The sequence below is a fragment of the Phyllobates terribilis genome, unplaced genomic scaffold, assembly GCF_046119375.1.
Source record: "Phyllobates terribilis strain yellow unplaced genomic scaffold, ASM4611937v1 Scaffold_3__8_contigs__length_932513732, whole genome shotgun sequence".
NCBI classification, from domain to species: Eukaryota; Metazoa; Chordata; class Amphibia; order Anura; family Dendrobatidae; genus Phyllobates; species Phyllobates terribilis.
Window position 1 is genome coordinate 472,747,275 of NW_027362763.1, and position 12,917 is coordinate 472,760,191.

Here is a 12,917-nt window from a genome sequence, read left to right on the forward strand (position 1 = left end):
GCAGTTTTTGAAGAAAAGCAAGGTGTCCATTTCACCAAAACAGGGAGACGTAACCAGGTAGGGGTCTGTCCTGCCCCGAGTCCTTAACAGTCTTTAGTCCATTCCTAGGTTACGCTCCAACCATGTACAAGGATTCCTGGTAAATCCACCAAGGACCCCTATAAATAACTAGAAACACATAATTATACACAAGCAACAAGAAAAACAGGTAACCACAAATAAAACAATTTATACACTTCAAATCCTCCAAAGTGCGGGTAACTGGCCTCTAGTGGCCCTAGTGGACCTACGGAGCTGACTGTCTAGCCCTGAACTACAAGGTGTAGGAGCTGTCAAGGGTAAACTGGGCAGCTGTCTACCGGCTCTTTGGCTCACTAGGGGTACGGCAGGCTCACTATAAGCAGAGGGTTGATCCTCCTGTTCTGCTTGTGTGGAGTCTTCTGCCTCCTGGACCGGCTGCTCTTCCAGCTCTACCTGTTGCTCCGTAGGCACTTGGGATGCTGGTTGGAGGAACGTGAGGGCGGGTACCACAACTGCACCATTGACTTGAGTCCAGGACCGAGGGAAGTCTCCGAGCACAGTACTAACCATATCTTCCCTTTCCTCTACGGGTCGATGGTCTTCTTGTTCCTCTTCAGGGTTCCGTAGCTGTTCAGGACACTTCTTCAGGTGATCCCGGGATACAATGGCTATGGTCTCCCCTCCGTCTTTACTGATGGTACAGACTTTCGGGTTCTCGTGGCTTGAGGGCAGTACGGTGTACGGGTCCTTCTCCCACTGGTCGTCCAACTTGTGGAGCCGTCTTTTCCTCTTCAAGACCTGCTCTCCGGGTACCAGGGGAACAGCGGGAGCATACTGGTTGTAAGTTTTCTCTTGTCTTTCCCTAGCCTGACAGAGACTTCGCTCCACGCTCTCCTGTACTTTCCGGTACTGCTGCTGCCTCTCTGTGTCCCAGTCTGCTTCTGGTGAAGTGTCCTCGGGTGTCAGGACTCCCATTTCCAGGTCAACAGGTAACTTACCAGGTCTCGCCCTCATTAGGTAAGCCGGGGTACAGTTGGTGGAACCTACCGGGATGTGGTTGTATAGGTCCACTAGATCGGGCAGCTTCTCAGGCCACAGACTGCGTTCTTCCAGGGGCAACGTTTTCAGGAGATCCATTACCACCTGGTTCATTTCCTCACAAAGTCCATTAGTTTGCGGATGATAGGGTGTCGTCCTTATCTTCCGGCAGCCATACAGATTGCAGAATTCCTGTAAGACCTCCGCTTCAAAGGCAGGTCCCTGGTCCGTCAGCACTTGGTCCGGGTACCCGTGTGGACGGCAGAAGTGCTGCTGGAAGGCTCTAGCTGCTGTTTGAGCCGTTAAGTCCTTAACGGGGACGACAACCAAGAACCGGGAGTAATGATCCACAATGGTTAACGCGTAGACGTAGCCACTCCTGCTTGGGGTCAGTTTTACATGATCCAAGGCTACCAGTTCCAACGGCTGCCGGGTGACGATGGACTGCAGGGGAGTCTTCTGGCTGGCACGGTCCTTCCTTCTTAGGTTGCACGGGCCACAGTCTCTGCACCACCTCTCGATGGTTCCCCTCATGCCTACCCAGTGGAACCGCCCACGCAGCAGGAACTCCAGCTTCTTCCATCCGAAGTGTCCAGCCCCGTCGTGGTATGCTTCCATCACCATGGCTGCGTCTCTCCGTGGCACCACTACTTGCCAGATTAGTTCATGCGTCCGGGAGTTAAACATTCTGCGGCACAACTTCCCCTTGTAAAGGAACAGTCGACTCTTCTCAGCCCACAGTTGCTTGGCTTCCTCCGGAGCGTCTGGGTCAAGGCGAGCCTCTGGCCGAGTCAGCATCTCCTTTACCAGCCAGACGGCAGGGTCACTGTCTTGCGTTTCCTCCCAGTTGTAGTGAGGCAAGGGGTTAAACGTAGCGGCTTGCTTACTCCTTACCAGATGGGAATACTGGATAGTCCCATGACGGTGGAACGCGGGGAGTTCGACTTCTTCCAGTCCCTCTGGATCTTCTCCTACGTCCGGTAGGTTTGGCATCCTGGACAGGGCGTCCGTGTTGGTATTGGAGCGTCCTGCCCGGTATTTGATTGTGAACTCGTAGTTGGACAGACGGGCCATCCATCTCTGCTCTAGGGCACCGAGTCTTGCCGTGTCCAGGTGTGTCAACGGGTTGTTATCCGTGTACACGGTGAACCGGGAAGAAGCGAGGTAGTGCTTAAAGCGTTCGGTGACTGCCCACACCACTGCCAGGAACTCTAGCTTAAATGAGCTGTAATTCTCAGGGTTTCTTTCGGTGGGTCGCAGTTTTCGGCTAGCGTAAGCGATTACTCGTTCTTTCCCCTACTGGATCTGGGACAGTACGGCTCCTAGCCCGATGTTACTTGCGTCGGTGTAGAGGATAAAGGGCTGGCTGTAATCAGGGTACGCCAGGATTTCATCCCCCGTGAGGGCCATCTTCAGCTGGCGGAAGGACTCTTCTTCTAACTTCTCCCATCTGAAGGGTGGCTTCTGGTTCTTGGCCTTCCGGGACTGGCCTATCAGGAGGTCCTGCATAGGAGCTGCCTTTTTGGTGAAACCGGGGATGAATCTGCGGTAATAGCCTACCAACCCGAGGAACTGCCGCACTTCCTTTACACTGGAGGGACTTGGCCATTCCTTAATTGCGGTGATCTTATCAGGGTCGGGAGCCACTCCATCAGCGCTCACCACGTGTCCCAGGTACTGCACCTTTGGTTTCAGGAGGTGACACTTGGAGGGTTTCACCTTTAGGCCGTAGCTTGCCAGAGCTTCGAACACTTCCGCCAGGTGTTTCAGGTGGTCCTCATACGTCTTGGAATATACGATGACATCGTCCAGGTACAGCAGGACCGTCTCGAAGTTTCTGTGGCCCAGACAGCACTCCATTAATCGTTGGAAGGTTCCTGGTGCGTTGCAGAGTCCGAACGGCATGCAGGTAAACTCGCTAAGTCCCATCGGGGTGGTAAATGCGGTCTTCTCCCGGTCCGCCTCTGCTACAGGAACCTGCCAGTACCCACTAGTGAGATCCAAGGTAGAGAAGAAGTTAGCGGATCTTAAAGCAGCCAAAGACTCCTCTATCCTTGGTAAGGGGTACGCATCCTTGTGTGTGATACGGTTGATTTTCCGGTAATCTACACACATCCTCATGGTGTTGTCTTTTTTGACTAAGACTAGTGGAGCTGCCCAGGGGCTACAGCTATCCCTGATCACCCCAGCCTCCTTCATGTCTCTAAGCATCCCCTTGGCGTGTTGGTAGTGTGCAGGGGGTACGGGTCGATACCTCTCTTTTATGGGAGGATGGTCTCCCGTGGGGATGTGGTGTTCTACCCCCTTGACTCGCCCGAAGTCTAACGGGTGTTTACTAAACACTCTCTCGTACTCTTGAACCACCCGATAGACTCCCTGTTTCTGGTGTGAGGGAGTGGAGTCAGTACCCAAATGTAGTTGCTGACACCAGTCCTCCATTGTTTCCTTAGAGCCGTTACCTTCCTCCGGGGAAGATGGAGGCAAGGGTTCTACGGACTGTATGGAATTTTGATTGATGGTATACAATTTGGCTAGCGTGGCATACCGGGGCAGGTACACTTCCCTCTTCCCGATATTTATTATGCGAACGGGCACCCTCCCATGGCGTACATTGACCACCCCCCGTGCTGTCAAAATGGTGGGCCTACTGTCTGAGTAAACTGGTTCTACCATTGCCTGGTAATCTCTACCTCTCAGACCAATAGCTGCCCGGCACCAAATCATCATTTCACTTTTTGGGGGCATGGCAATAGGGAAAGGGTCACACATTCTTAAGCTACCAATCTCACCACCAGAGAGTTCTATCTGTTGCCGTCGCATCAGTGCCCGGATCTCTTTCTGGAGCACTCGCTGCTGGCCGGAGCTGGCGCTCTTGGCAACCTGTTGTAAAAGGAAAATCACCTCTGCAAGACAATTTTCAATTACATTAGTTCCTAGAGTTATCTTTGGGTGACTCTCGTGTTTGTCAATGTCTACAATGATCAGTCCCTGTGCTGCCAGTTCGACTCTACCGATTTTAATGGTCACCTCTTTAAATCCAATCTGTGGCACGGGCTGACCATTGCTGGCGATGATACTCAAGTCGTCGTCAGGGTAGCGGGTGATATCCGAGTCATTCCAGTACTGCTTGAAGAGCACGTACGGGATAGTGGTGACCTGTGACCCGGTGTCCAATAGGGCACTCATAGGGATGCCATCCAGTACCACAGGCAAGACTGGACGTCCTCCCACATATCTGTCGCGCCAGTTCGATGGGCCTGATGATCTTTTTCCTGGGGGTTGGCCCTCTACCCCAGGTTGTGCCAGTTTAAAGGACAGTACCTTGCCATATGTCCGGGTTGATTGCAGCGGCGGCAGATGGGTTGTCCGTCCTCGTTGTATCGGTCGCTGGGTCTTCCTCTGGCCGGTGGGGTCCTCCTTGGTCGACGCCACGGGATGTCCTCCGGTCCGGATGCCAGCTGGATCTTCCCTGGAGTGGAAACCTGTAAAGACTGCACAGTTCGGGTTAGCGCAGCAACGCTTTTAGCTAGCTCTTGGACCTGATGGTGCAGGTCTGGAGCCGGGTCATTGTTCAAAGCCTGCGCATCAGCTCCCACAGGCCCTGCCGACAAGGGCGCCGCCTCCTGGTGGTAAGTGGTAGTGGGGCGTCTGGGGGTCACAACGCCACCTGGTGCCGGTTCTCGAAGCACCCGGATGGCTCTGTCCTTGAACTGTGCAAATCCCAGATGAGGGTCCTGTAAGGCCATTGCCCGCAACTGGGTTCGGTGGGCATTGCAATATAAACCCTCTATAAATTGTTCAGTCAACAGCCTGTCCTCGTCTCCCACGCCGTCAGGGTCGGTCTGCTTAATGGCTCTCAGGGCCTCTTGTAGGTTCAGGGCATAGTCCCTTATACTCTCATGTGCCCGCTGTTTGCACCCGTAGAATCTAAGCTTGATCTCGGCTGAGGTGTGGGTATCAAAGGTGTCCCTCAGCCGGGTTAGTATCCCTGCGACAGTCCTCCCCCCAGGTGGCCAGGACTTTACCTCCCTTTGGGCTGCCCCGGTCAATTGGGCCACCAGGATGCTCACTTTTTGCTCCTCTGTGAGGGGGTACACCTGGAAGAGGCTATCCAGCTTTTCTCTAAAGTCATGCAGGGTATGTGACTCCCCTGAGTACTGGGGTAGCCAGGCTGCCCCCGGGATATAGGGCATGGTGAAAGGCATGACCGCAACAGCGGTGGCGCTGGCGGGGGTTGAAGCGGTGAAGCTCTCCTCCGTATCCGACATCCTTCTCCCCCCTAGTGGACCGTGGCCTACCTTGCGATGATCCTCTTCCGTAGGCCGCGGCTCCGCAGTGGATCGTCAGGGTTGAGGACCTTCCGTCGCGCTCCTGTGACGTCGACGTCTGCTGGGCTCCTTCCAGGACCTTACGCAACGTCCGGACGTGAGGCGGGGCTTCAGTTCTCGCGCGCTTTCGGAGTCCACGCCCCTCTTCTTCCCGCGCGGCGTCCTCAAGATGGCGTCCAATGGCGGGAAAACTCCACGTATGGCGGGAAGAAGGCCGAAGATGGCGCCGGATGGCGGGAAAACTCCACCGATGGCGGGAAGGAAGCGGAAGATGGCGCCGGATGGCGGGAATCTTCACCACAGGTAAGTTTGAACAGTCTTTTTCAGGCACGCAGTACCCGGTGGTTGCGGGCACGAAATCCTGCCGACTACGCCAAAAGTTGACGCGCCCCTGGGCCTGTGTCGCGCTGCGTTGCGCACGCGGGAGCTTACCCGGAGCCGGATCTCTTGAGGGTTGTAGTCTCGTGGCGGTGATCCGGTCCGTGCCCAGGGAGTCAGACTAAGTGGCGCTGTATTAGCGTTAGATGTTGGACGACTACGCCACCCGTTGAGTACAGCTAAGGAGCTGCTGCTGCAGGGCAGACCGCTGAGGCCGGTGGTAGGATTGTGCAGCGTGATAGAATAACCACCAACGGGAGGGGTATGGCCTCAGGGCAGCCGACGTGGATGATGGGGGTAGCAGGAACCACTCGGAGACGGTACGCTGTAGTTCAGGGTCTTTACTGGTGACAAAGATAGACCCTCCCGGAGTACTGGCTAGCGATTGGGGCCTGGTCAGTCCTTGAGCAGATGGGATCTCCCCTGGCCAGGCGGAGTTATAGGCCTCCCAAACTAACGATACTCTTCCGGCTACCTTGCTAGAGGCGGGTATAAGTAGCCCACGTCCCTGAGTGTACCGTGTGGTGCTCACCCGTATGGCCGGTGACTCGGGGCCTTCTAGTAGCTTCCGCTCCACGACGGCGGTGCTGGTCCCACGCGTGTGACCGTGCCTTCGGGTTTCTGGGCCAGAGGACCTGCAATCCCCTGCCGGTCGGTTTCTGCTGCTGGATAGGAGTTAGTCCCCACAGCCTCGGACTCCGGGTCCGGTGATAACTTCTCAGTCAGGGCGAGCTCTGCAGCTGCCAGCCCCTGACTCCTTGTAGCACTGCTCCCACAGAGCTCCTGATGTTCTTTTCCTATATCTGCTTCTCTGTCTCTACTTCTTCTCTACTCACTAACCCTGCCTCAGCCCTAGGTTTATATAGGGGAAGTCCTTCCCCTCCCAGGACTGGGCAGGAGGTGTGGCATGCATAGGATTCCTGACCAAGAGACCTCCCACCTGCTCTCAGACATAACATTGCTGTTACTGTGGAAACCAGACCCCTGGGGTGCCACAATTGCACTGCACAAAAATGGCCTAACAGGGAAGAGTATCGCAGCTACAAAGATTGCACCTCAGTCAACAATCTATCGCATCATCAAGAACTTCAAGGAGAGAGCTTCCATTGTTGTCAAAAAGGCTCCAGGGCGCCCAAGAAAGACCAGCAAGCGCCAGGACCGTATCTTAAAACTGTTTCAGCTGCGGGATCGGACTACCAGCAGTGCCGAGCTTGCTCAGGAATGGCAGCAGGCTGGTGTGAGTGCTTCTGCACGCACTGTGAGGCGGAGACTCTTTGAGCAAGGGCTGGTTTCAAGGAGGGCAGCAAAGAAGCCACTTCTCTCCAGAAAAAACATCAGGGACCGACTGATATTCTGCAAAAGGTACAGGGAGTGGACTGCTGAGGACTGGGGCAAAGTCATTTTCTCTGATGAATCCCCTTTTCGATTGTTTGGGACATCTGGAAAACAGCTTATTCGGAGAAGAAGAGGAGAGCGCTACCACCAGTCTTGTCTCATGCCAACTGTAAAGCATCCTGAAACCATTCATGTGTGGGGTTGCTTCTCAGCCAAGGGAATCGGCTCACTCACAGTCTTGCCTAAAAACACAGCCATGAATAAAGAATGGTACCAGAATGTCCTCCAAGAGCAACTTCTCCCAACCGTCCAAGAGCAGTTTGGCGCCCAACAATGCCTTTTCCAGCATGATGGAGCACCTTGCCATAAAGCAAAGGTGATAACTAAATGGCTCATGGAACAAAACATAGAGATTTTGGGTCCATGGCCTGGAAACTCCCCAGATCTCAATCCCATTGAGAACTTGTGGTCAATCATCAAGAGACGGGTGGACAAACAAAAACCAACAAATTCTGGCAAAATGCAAGCATTGATTATGCAAGAATAGACAGCTATCAGTCAGGATTTGGTCCAAAAGTTGATTGAGAGCATGCCAGGGAGAATTACAGAGGTCTTGAAGAAGAAGGGGCAACACTGCAAATATTGACGTGCAGCATTAACTCATTCTAACTGTCAATATAACCTATTGGTACTCATAATATGATTGCAATTATATTTCTGTATGTGATATAAACATCAGACAAACACTAATAAAAACCAGAGGCCAGCAGATCATGTGAAAATATAATTTTGGTGTCATTCTCAAAACTTTTGGCCATGAGTGTACAGAGCAGGGAGGGGGTCAGGGAGAGCAGAGCACTAATATACAGAGCAGGGAGAGGGGGGCAGGGAGAGTAGAGCACTTATATACAGAGCATGGAGAGCAGAGCACTAATATACAGAGCAGGGAGGGGTCAGTGAGAGCAGAGCACTAATATACAGAGCAGAGAGAGGGGGGTAGGGAGAGTAGAGCACTAATATACAGAGCAGGGAGAGGGGACAGGGAGAGCAGAGCACTAATATACAGAGCAGGGAGAGCAGAGCATTAATATACAGAGCAGAGCACTAATATACAGAGCAGGGAGAGTAGAGCATTAATATACAGAGCGGGGAGAGCAGAGCACTAATATACAGAGCAGGGAGGGGGTCAGGGAGAGCAGAACACTAATATACAGAGCAGGGAGAGGGGGCAGGGAGAGTAGAGCACTAATATAGACAGCAGGGAGAGCAGAGCACTAATATACAGAGCAGGGAGAGGGGGGCAGGGAGAGCAGAGCACTAATATACAGAGCAGGGAGAGGGTGCAGGGAGAGCAGAGCACTAATATACAGAGCAGGGAGAGGTGGGCAGTGAAAGCAGAGCACTAATATACAGAGCAAGGAGGGCAGAGCATTAATATACAGAGCGGGGAGAGCAGAGCACTAATATACAGAGCAGGGAGAGGGGCAGGGAGAGCAGAGAACTAATATACAGAGCAGGGAGAGGAGAGCACTAATATACAGAGCGGCAAGAGCAGAGCACTAATATACAGAGCAGGGAGAGGGGGGCAGGGAGAGCAGAGCACTAATATACAGAGCAGGGAGAGGGGGGCAGGGAGAGCAGAGCACTAATATACAGAGCAGGGAGAGCAGAGAATTAATATACAGAGCGGGGAGAGGGGGCAGGGAGAGCAGAGCACTAATATACAGAGCAGGGAGGGGGTCAGGGAGAGCAGAGCACTAATATACAGAGCAGGGAGAGGGGGGCAGGGAGAGCAGAGCACTAATATACAAAGCAGGGAGAGCAGAGCATTAATATAAAGAGCGGGGAGAGCAGACCACTAATATACAGAGCAGGGAGAGGGGGGCAGGGAGAGCAGAGCACTAATATACAGTGCAGGGAGAGGTGGGCAGGGAGAGCAGAGCACTAATATACAGAGCAGGGAGAGGGGGGCAGGGAGAGCAGAGCACTAATATACAGAGCAGGGAGAGGGGGGCAGGGAGAGCAGAGCACTAATATACAGAGCAGGGAGAGGGGGGCAGGGAGAGCAGAGCACTAATATACAGAGCAGGGAGAGCAGAGCATTAATATACAGAGCGGCGAGAGCAGAGCATTAATATACAGAGCAGGGAGAGGGGGGCAGGGAGAGCAAAGCACTAATATACAGAGCAGGGAGAGGGGGGCAGGGAGAGCAGAGCACTAATCTACAGAGCAGGGAGAGCAGAGCACTAATCTACAGAGCAGGGAGAGCAGAGCATTAATATACAGAGCAGGGAGGGGGTCAGGGAGAGCAGTGCACTAATATACAGAGCAGGGAGAGGGGGGCAGGGAGAGCAGAGCATTAATATACAGAGCAGGGAGAGGGAGGCAGGGAGAGCAGAGCACTAATATACAGAGCAGGGAGAGGGGGGCAGGGAGAGCAGAGCACTAATATACAAAGCAGGGAGAGCAGAGCATTAATATACAGAGCGGGGAGAGCAGACCACTAATATACAGAGCAGGGAGAGGGGGGCAGGGAGAGCAGAGCACTAATATACAGAGCAGGGAGAGGTGGGCAGGGAGAGCAGAGCACTAATATACAGAGCAGGGAGAGGGGGGCAGGGAGAGCAGAGCACTAATATACAGAGCAGGGAGAGGGGGGCAGGGAGAGAAGAGCACTAATATACAGAGCAGGGAGAGCAGAGCATTAATATACAGAGCGGCGAGAGCAGAGCATTAATATACAGAGCAGGGAGAGGGGGGCAGGGAGAGCAGAGCACTAATATACAGAGCAGGGAGAGGGGGGCAGGGAGAGCAGAGCACTAATATACAGAGCAGGGAGAGGGGGGCAGGGAGAGCAGAACACTAATCTACAGAGCAGGGAGAGCAGAGCACTAATATACAGAGCAGGGAGAGCAGAGCATTAATATACAGAGCAGGGAGAGCAGAGCACTAAAATACAGAGCAGGGAGGGGGTCAGGGAGAGCAGTGCACTAATATACAGAGCAGGGAGAGGGGGGCAGGGAGAGCAGAGCATTAATATACAGAGCAGGGAGAGGGGGGCAGGGAGAGCAGAGCACTAATATACAGAGCAGGGAGAGGGGGGCAGGGAGAGCAGAGAACTAATATACAGAGCAGGGAGAGGTGGGCAGGGAGAGCAGAGCACTAATATACAGAGCAGGGAGAGCAGAGCATTAATATACAGAGCAGGGAGAGCAGAGCATTAATATACAGAGTGGGGAGAGCAGAGCACTAATATACAGAGCAGGGAGAGGGGGGCAGGGAGAGCAGAGCACTAATATACAGAGCAGGGAGGGGGTCAGGGAGAGCAGAGCACTAATATACAGAGCAGGGAAAGCAGAGCACTAATATACAGAGCAGGGAGGTGGTCAGGGAGAGCAGAGCACTAATATACAGGGCAGGGAGAGGGGGGCAGGGAGAGCAGAGCACTAATATACAGAGCAGGGAGAGGGGGGCAGGGAGAGCAGGGCATTAATATACAGAGCAGGGAGAGGGGGCAGGGAGAGCAGAGCACTAATATACAGAGCAGGGAGAGGGGGGCAGGGAGAGCAGAGCACTAATATACAGAGCAGGGAGAGGTGGGCAGGGAGAGCAGAGCACTAATATTCAGAGCAGGGAGAGCAGAGCATTAATATACAGAGCAGGGAGAGCAGAGCATTAATATACAGAGCGGGGAGAGCAGAGCACTAATATACAGAGCGGGGAGAGGGGGGCAGGGAGAACAGAGCACTAATATACAGAGCAGGGAGAGGGGGGCAGGGAGAGCAGAGAACTAATATACAGAGCAGGGAGAGGTGGGCAGGGAGAGCAGAGCACTAATCTACAGAGCAGGGAGAGCAGAGCACTAATATACAGAGCAGGGAGAGGGGGGCAGGGAGAGCAGAGCACTAATATACAGAGCGGGGAGAGCAGAGCACTAATATACAGAGCAGGGAGAGGGGGGCAGGGAGAACAGAGCACTAATATACAGAGCAGGGAGAGGGGGGCAGGGAGAGCAGAGAACTAATATACAGAGCAGGGAGAGGTGGGCAGGGAGAGCAGAGCACTAATCTACAGAGCAGGGAGAGCAGAGCACTAATCTACAGAGCAGGGAGAGCAGAGCATTAATATACAGAGCAGGGAGGGGGTCAGGGAGAGCAGAGCACTAATATACAGAGCAGGGAGGGGGTCAGGGTGAGCAGAGCGCTAATATACAGAGCAGGGAGAGGGGGCAGGGAGAGCAGAGCACTAATATACAGAGCAGGGAGAGCAGAGCATTAATATACAGAGCGGGGAGAGCAGAGCACTAATATACAGAGCAGGGAGAGGGGGGCAGGGAAAGCAGAGCACTAATATACAGAGCAGGGAGAGGGGGCAGGGAGAGCAGAGAACTAATATACAGAGCAGGGAGAGGTGGGCAGGGAGAGCAGAGCACTAATCTACAGAGCAGGGAGAGCAGAGCACTAATATACAGAGCAGGGAGAGCAGAGCATTAATATACAGAGCAGGGAGGGGGTCAGGGAGAGCAGAGCATTAATATACAGAGCAGGAAGGGGGTCAGGGAGAGCAGAGCACTAATATACAGAGCAGGGAGAGGGGGGCAGGGAGAGCAGAGAACTAATATACAGAGCAGGGAGAGGGGGGCAGGGAGAGCAGAGAACTAATATACAGAGCAGGGAGAGCAGAGCATTAATATACAGAGCGGGGAGAGCAGAGCACTAATATACAGAGCAGGGAGAGGGGGGCAGGGAGAGCAGAGCACTAATATACAGAGCAGGGAGAGGGGGGCAGGGAGAGCAGAGAACTAATATACAGAGCAGGGAGAGGTGGGCAGGGAGAGCAGAGCACTAATATACAGAGCAGGGAGTGCAGAGCACTAATATACAGAGCAGGGAGAGCAGAGCATTAATATACAGAGTGGGGAGAGCAGAGCACTAATATACACAGCAGGGAGAGGGGGTCAGGGACCCTGTCACATGACTAAATGATGTCGTGGAAGGTCCTTTTAGACCACCGCGAGACACCGGACGGATCGGATAAGGACATCGGGGGCCATCAGAAGGTAAGTATATTTATATTTTACCATTCTTTTACGGTCACACTATATAAAGCCATGCCGGTTGCATGGATTTATATAGTGTGACCAAGTTGTAAAGCACTTTCCAAGTGATGCTAAAATCGCTTGGAAAGAGCATGACAACCCGCATGCGGAAATGCATGTGAAGAACGCTTCACATCCGCATGTCCCTGGCAGGAAAAATCCGGAGCATTTCTGCATCGTGGGCACATAGCCTATCAGAGCAGTGAGTCATCCTTTTGCAGACAGAGGTGGCTCCTGGTCCTGTCTGATGGAGAATCCTCAGCTCTTGGACCTGACTGAGCCGATGTAATTGCATTCAACTGTTTCTGCATTCTAAGGCTGCCGAAACTGTTGAAATTCTGATGGGGGGGATAGAAGAGTCCGATGCTGTTGAGCATTGGGCCCTCCTGTCTCACGGGCTCCCTTACCTCACGGGCCCCATAGCGGCAGTGTGGTCTGCCACTATGGGCCTTACGCCAGCACAGCTTATGTGTCCACATGATCGCCATGACGTAATTTTATGTTAATTTGCGGGAACCCCTTTCGGATCAGGACTTAAATTTACCTCATACATCGTGAAGGGGTTAAGCAATGCCTTAAGGTTGTTTTTCACAAGAACGGTTTGATGGGACAGTGCGTAGTTTGGAGCGATTTCCACCAAGATTCGATTCAAAGGAGGAAAAATGCTCAAAAACCTCCTCGAACCACAAGCAATGTGCATTTCCAGAATAAAGGAATAC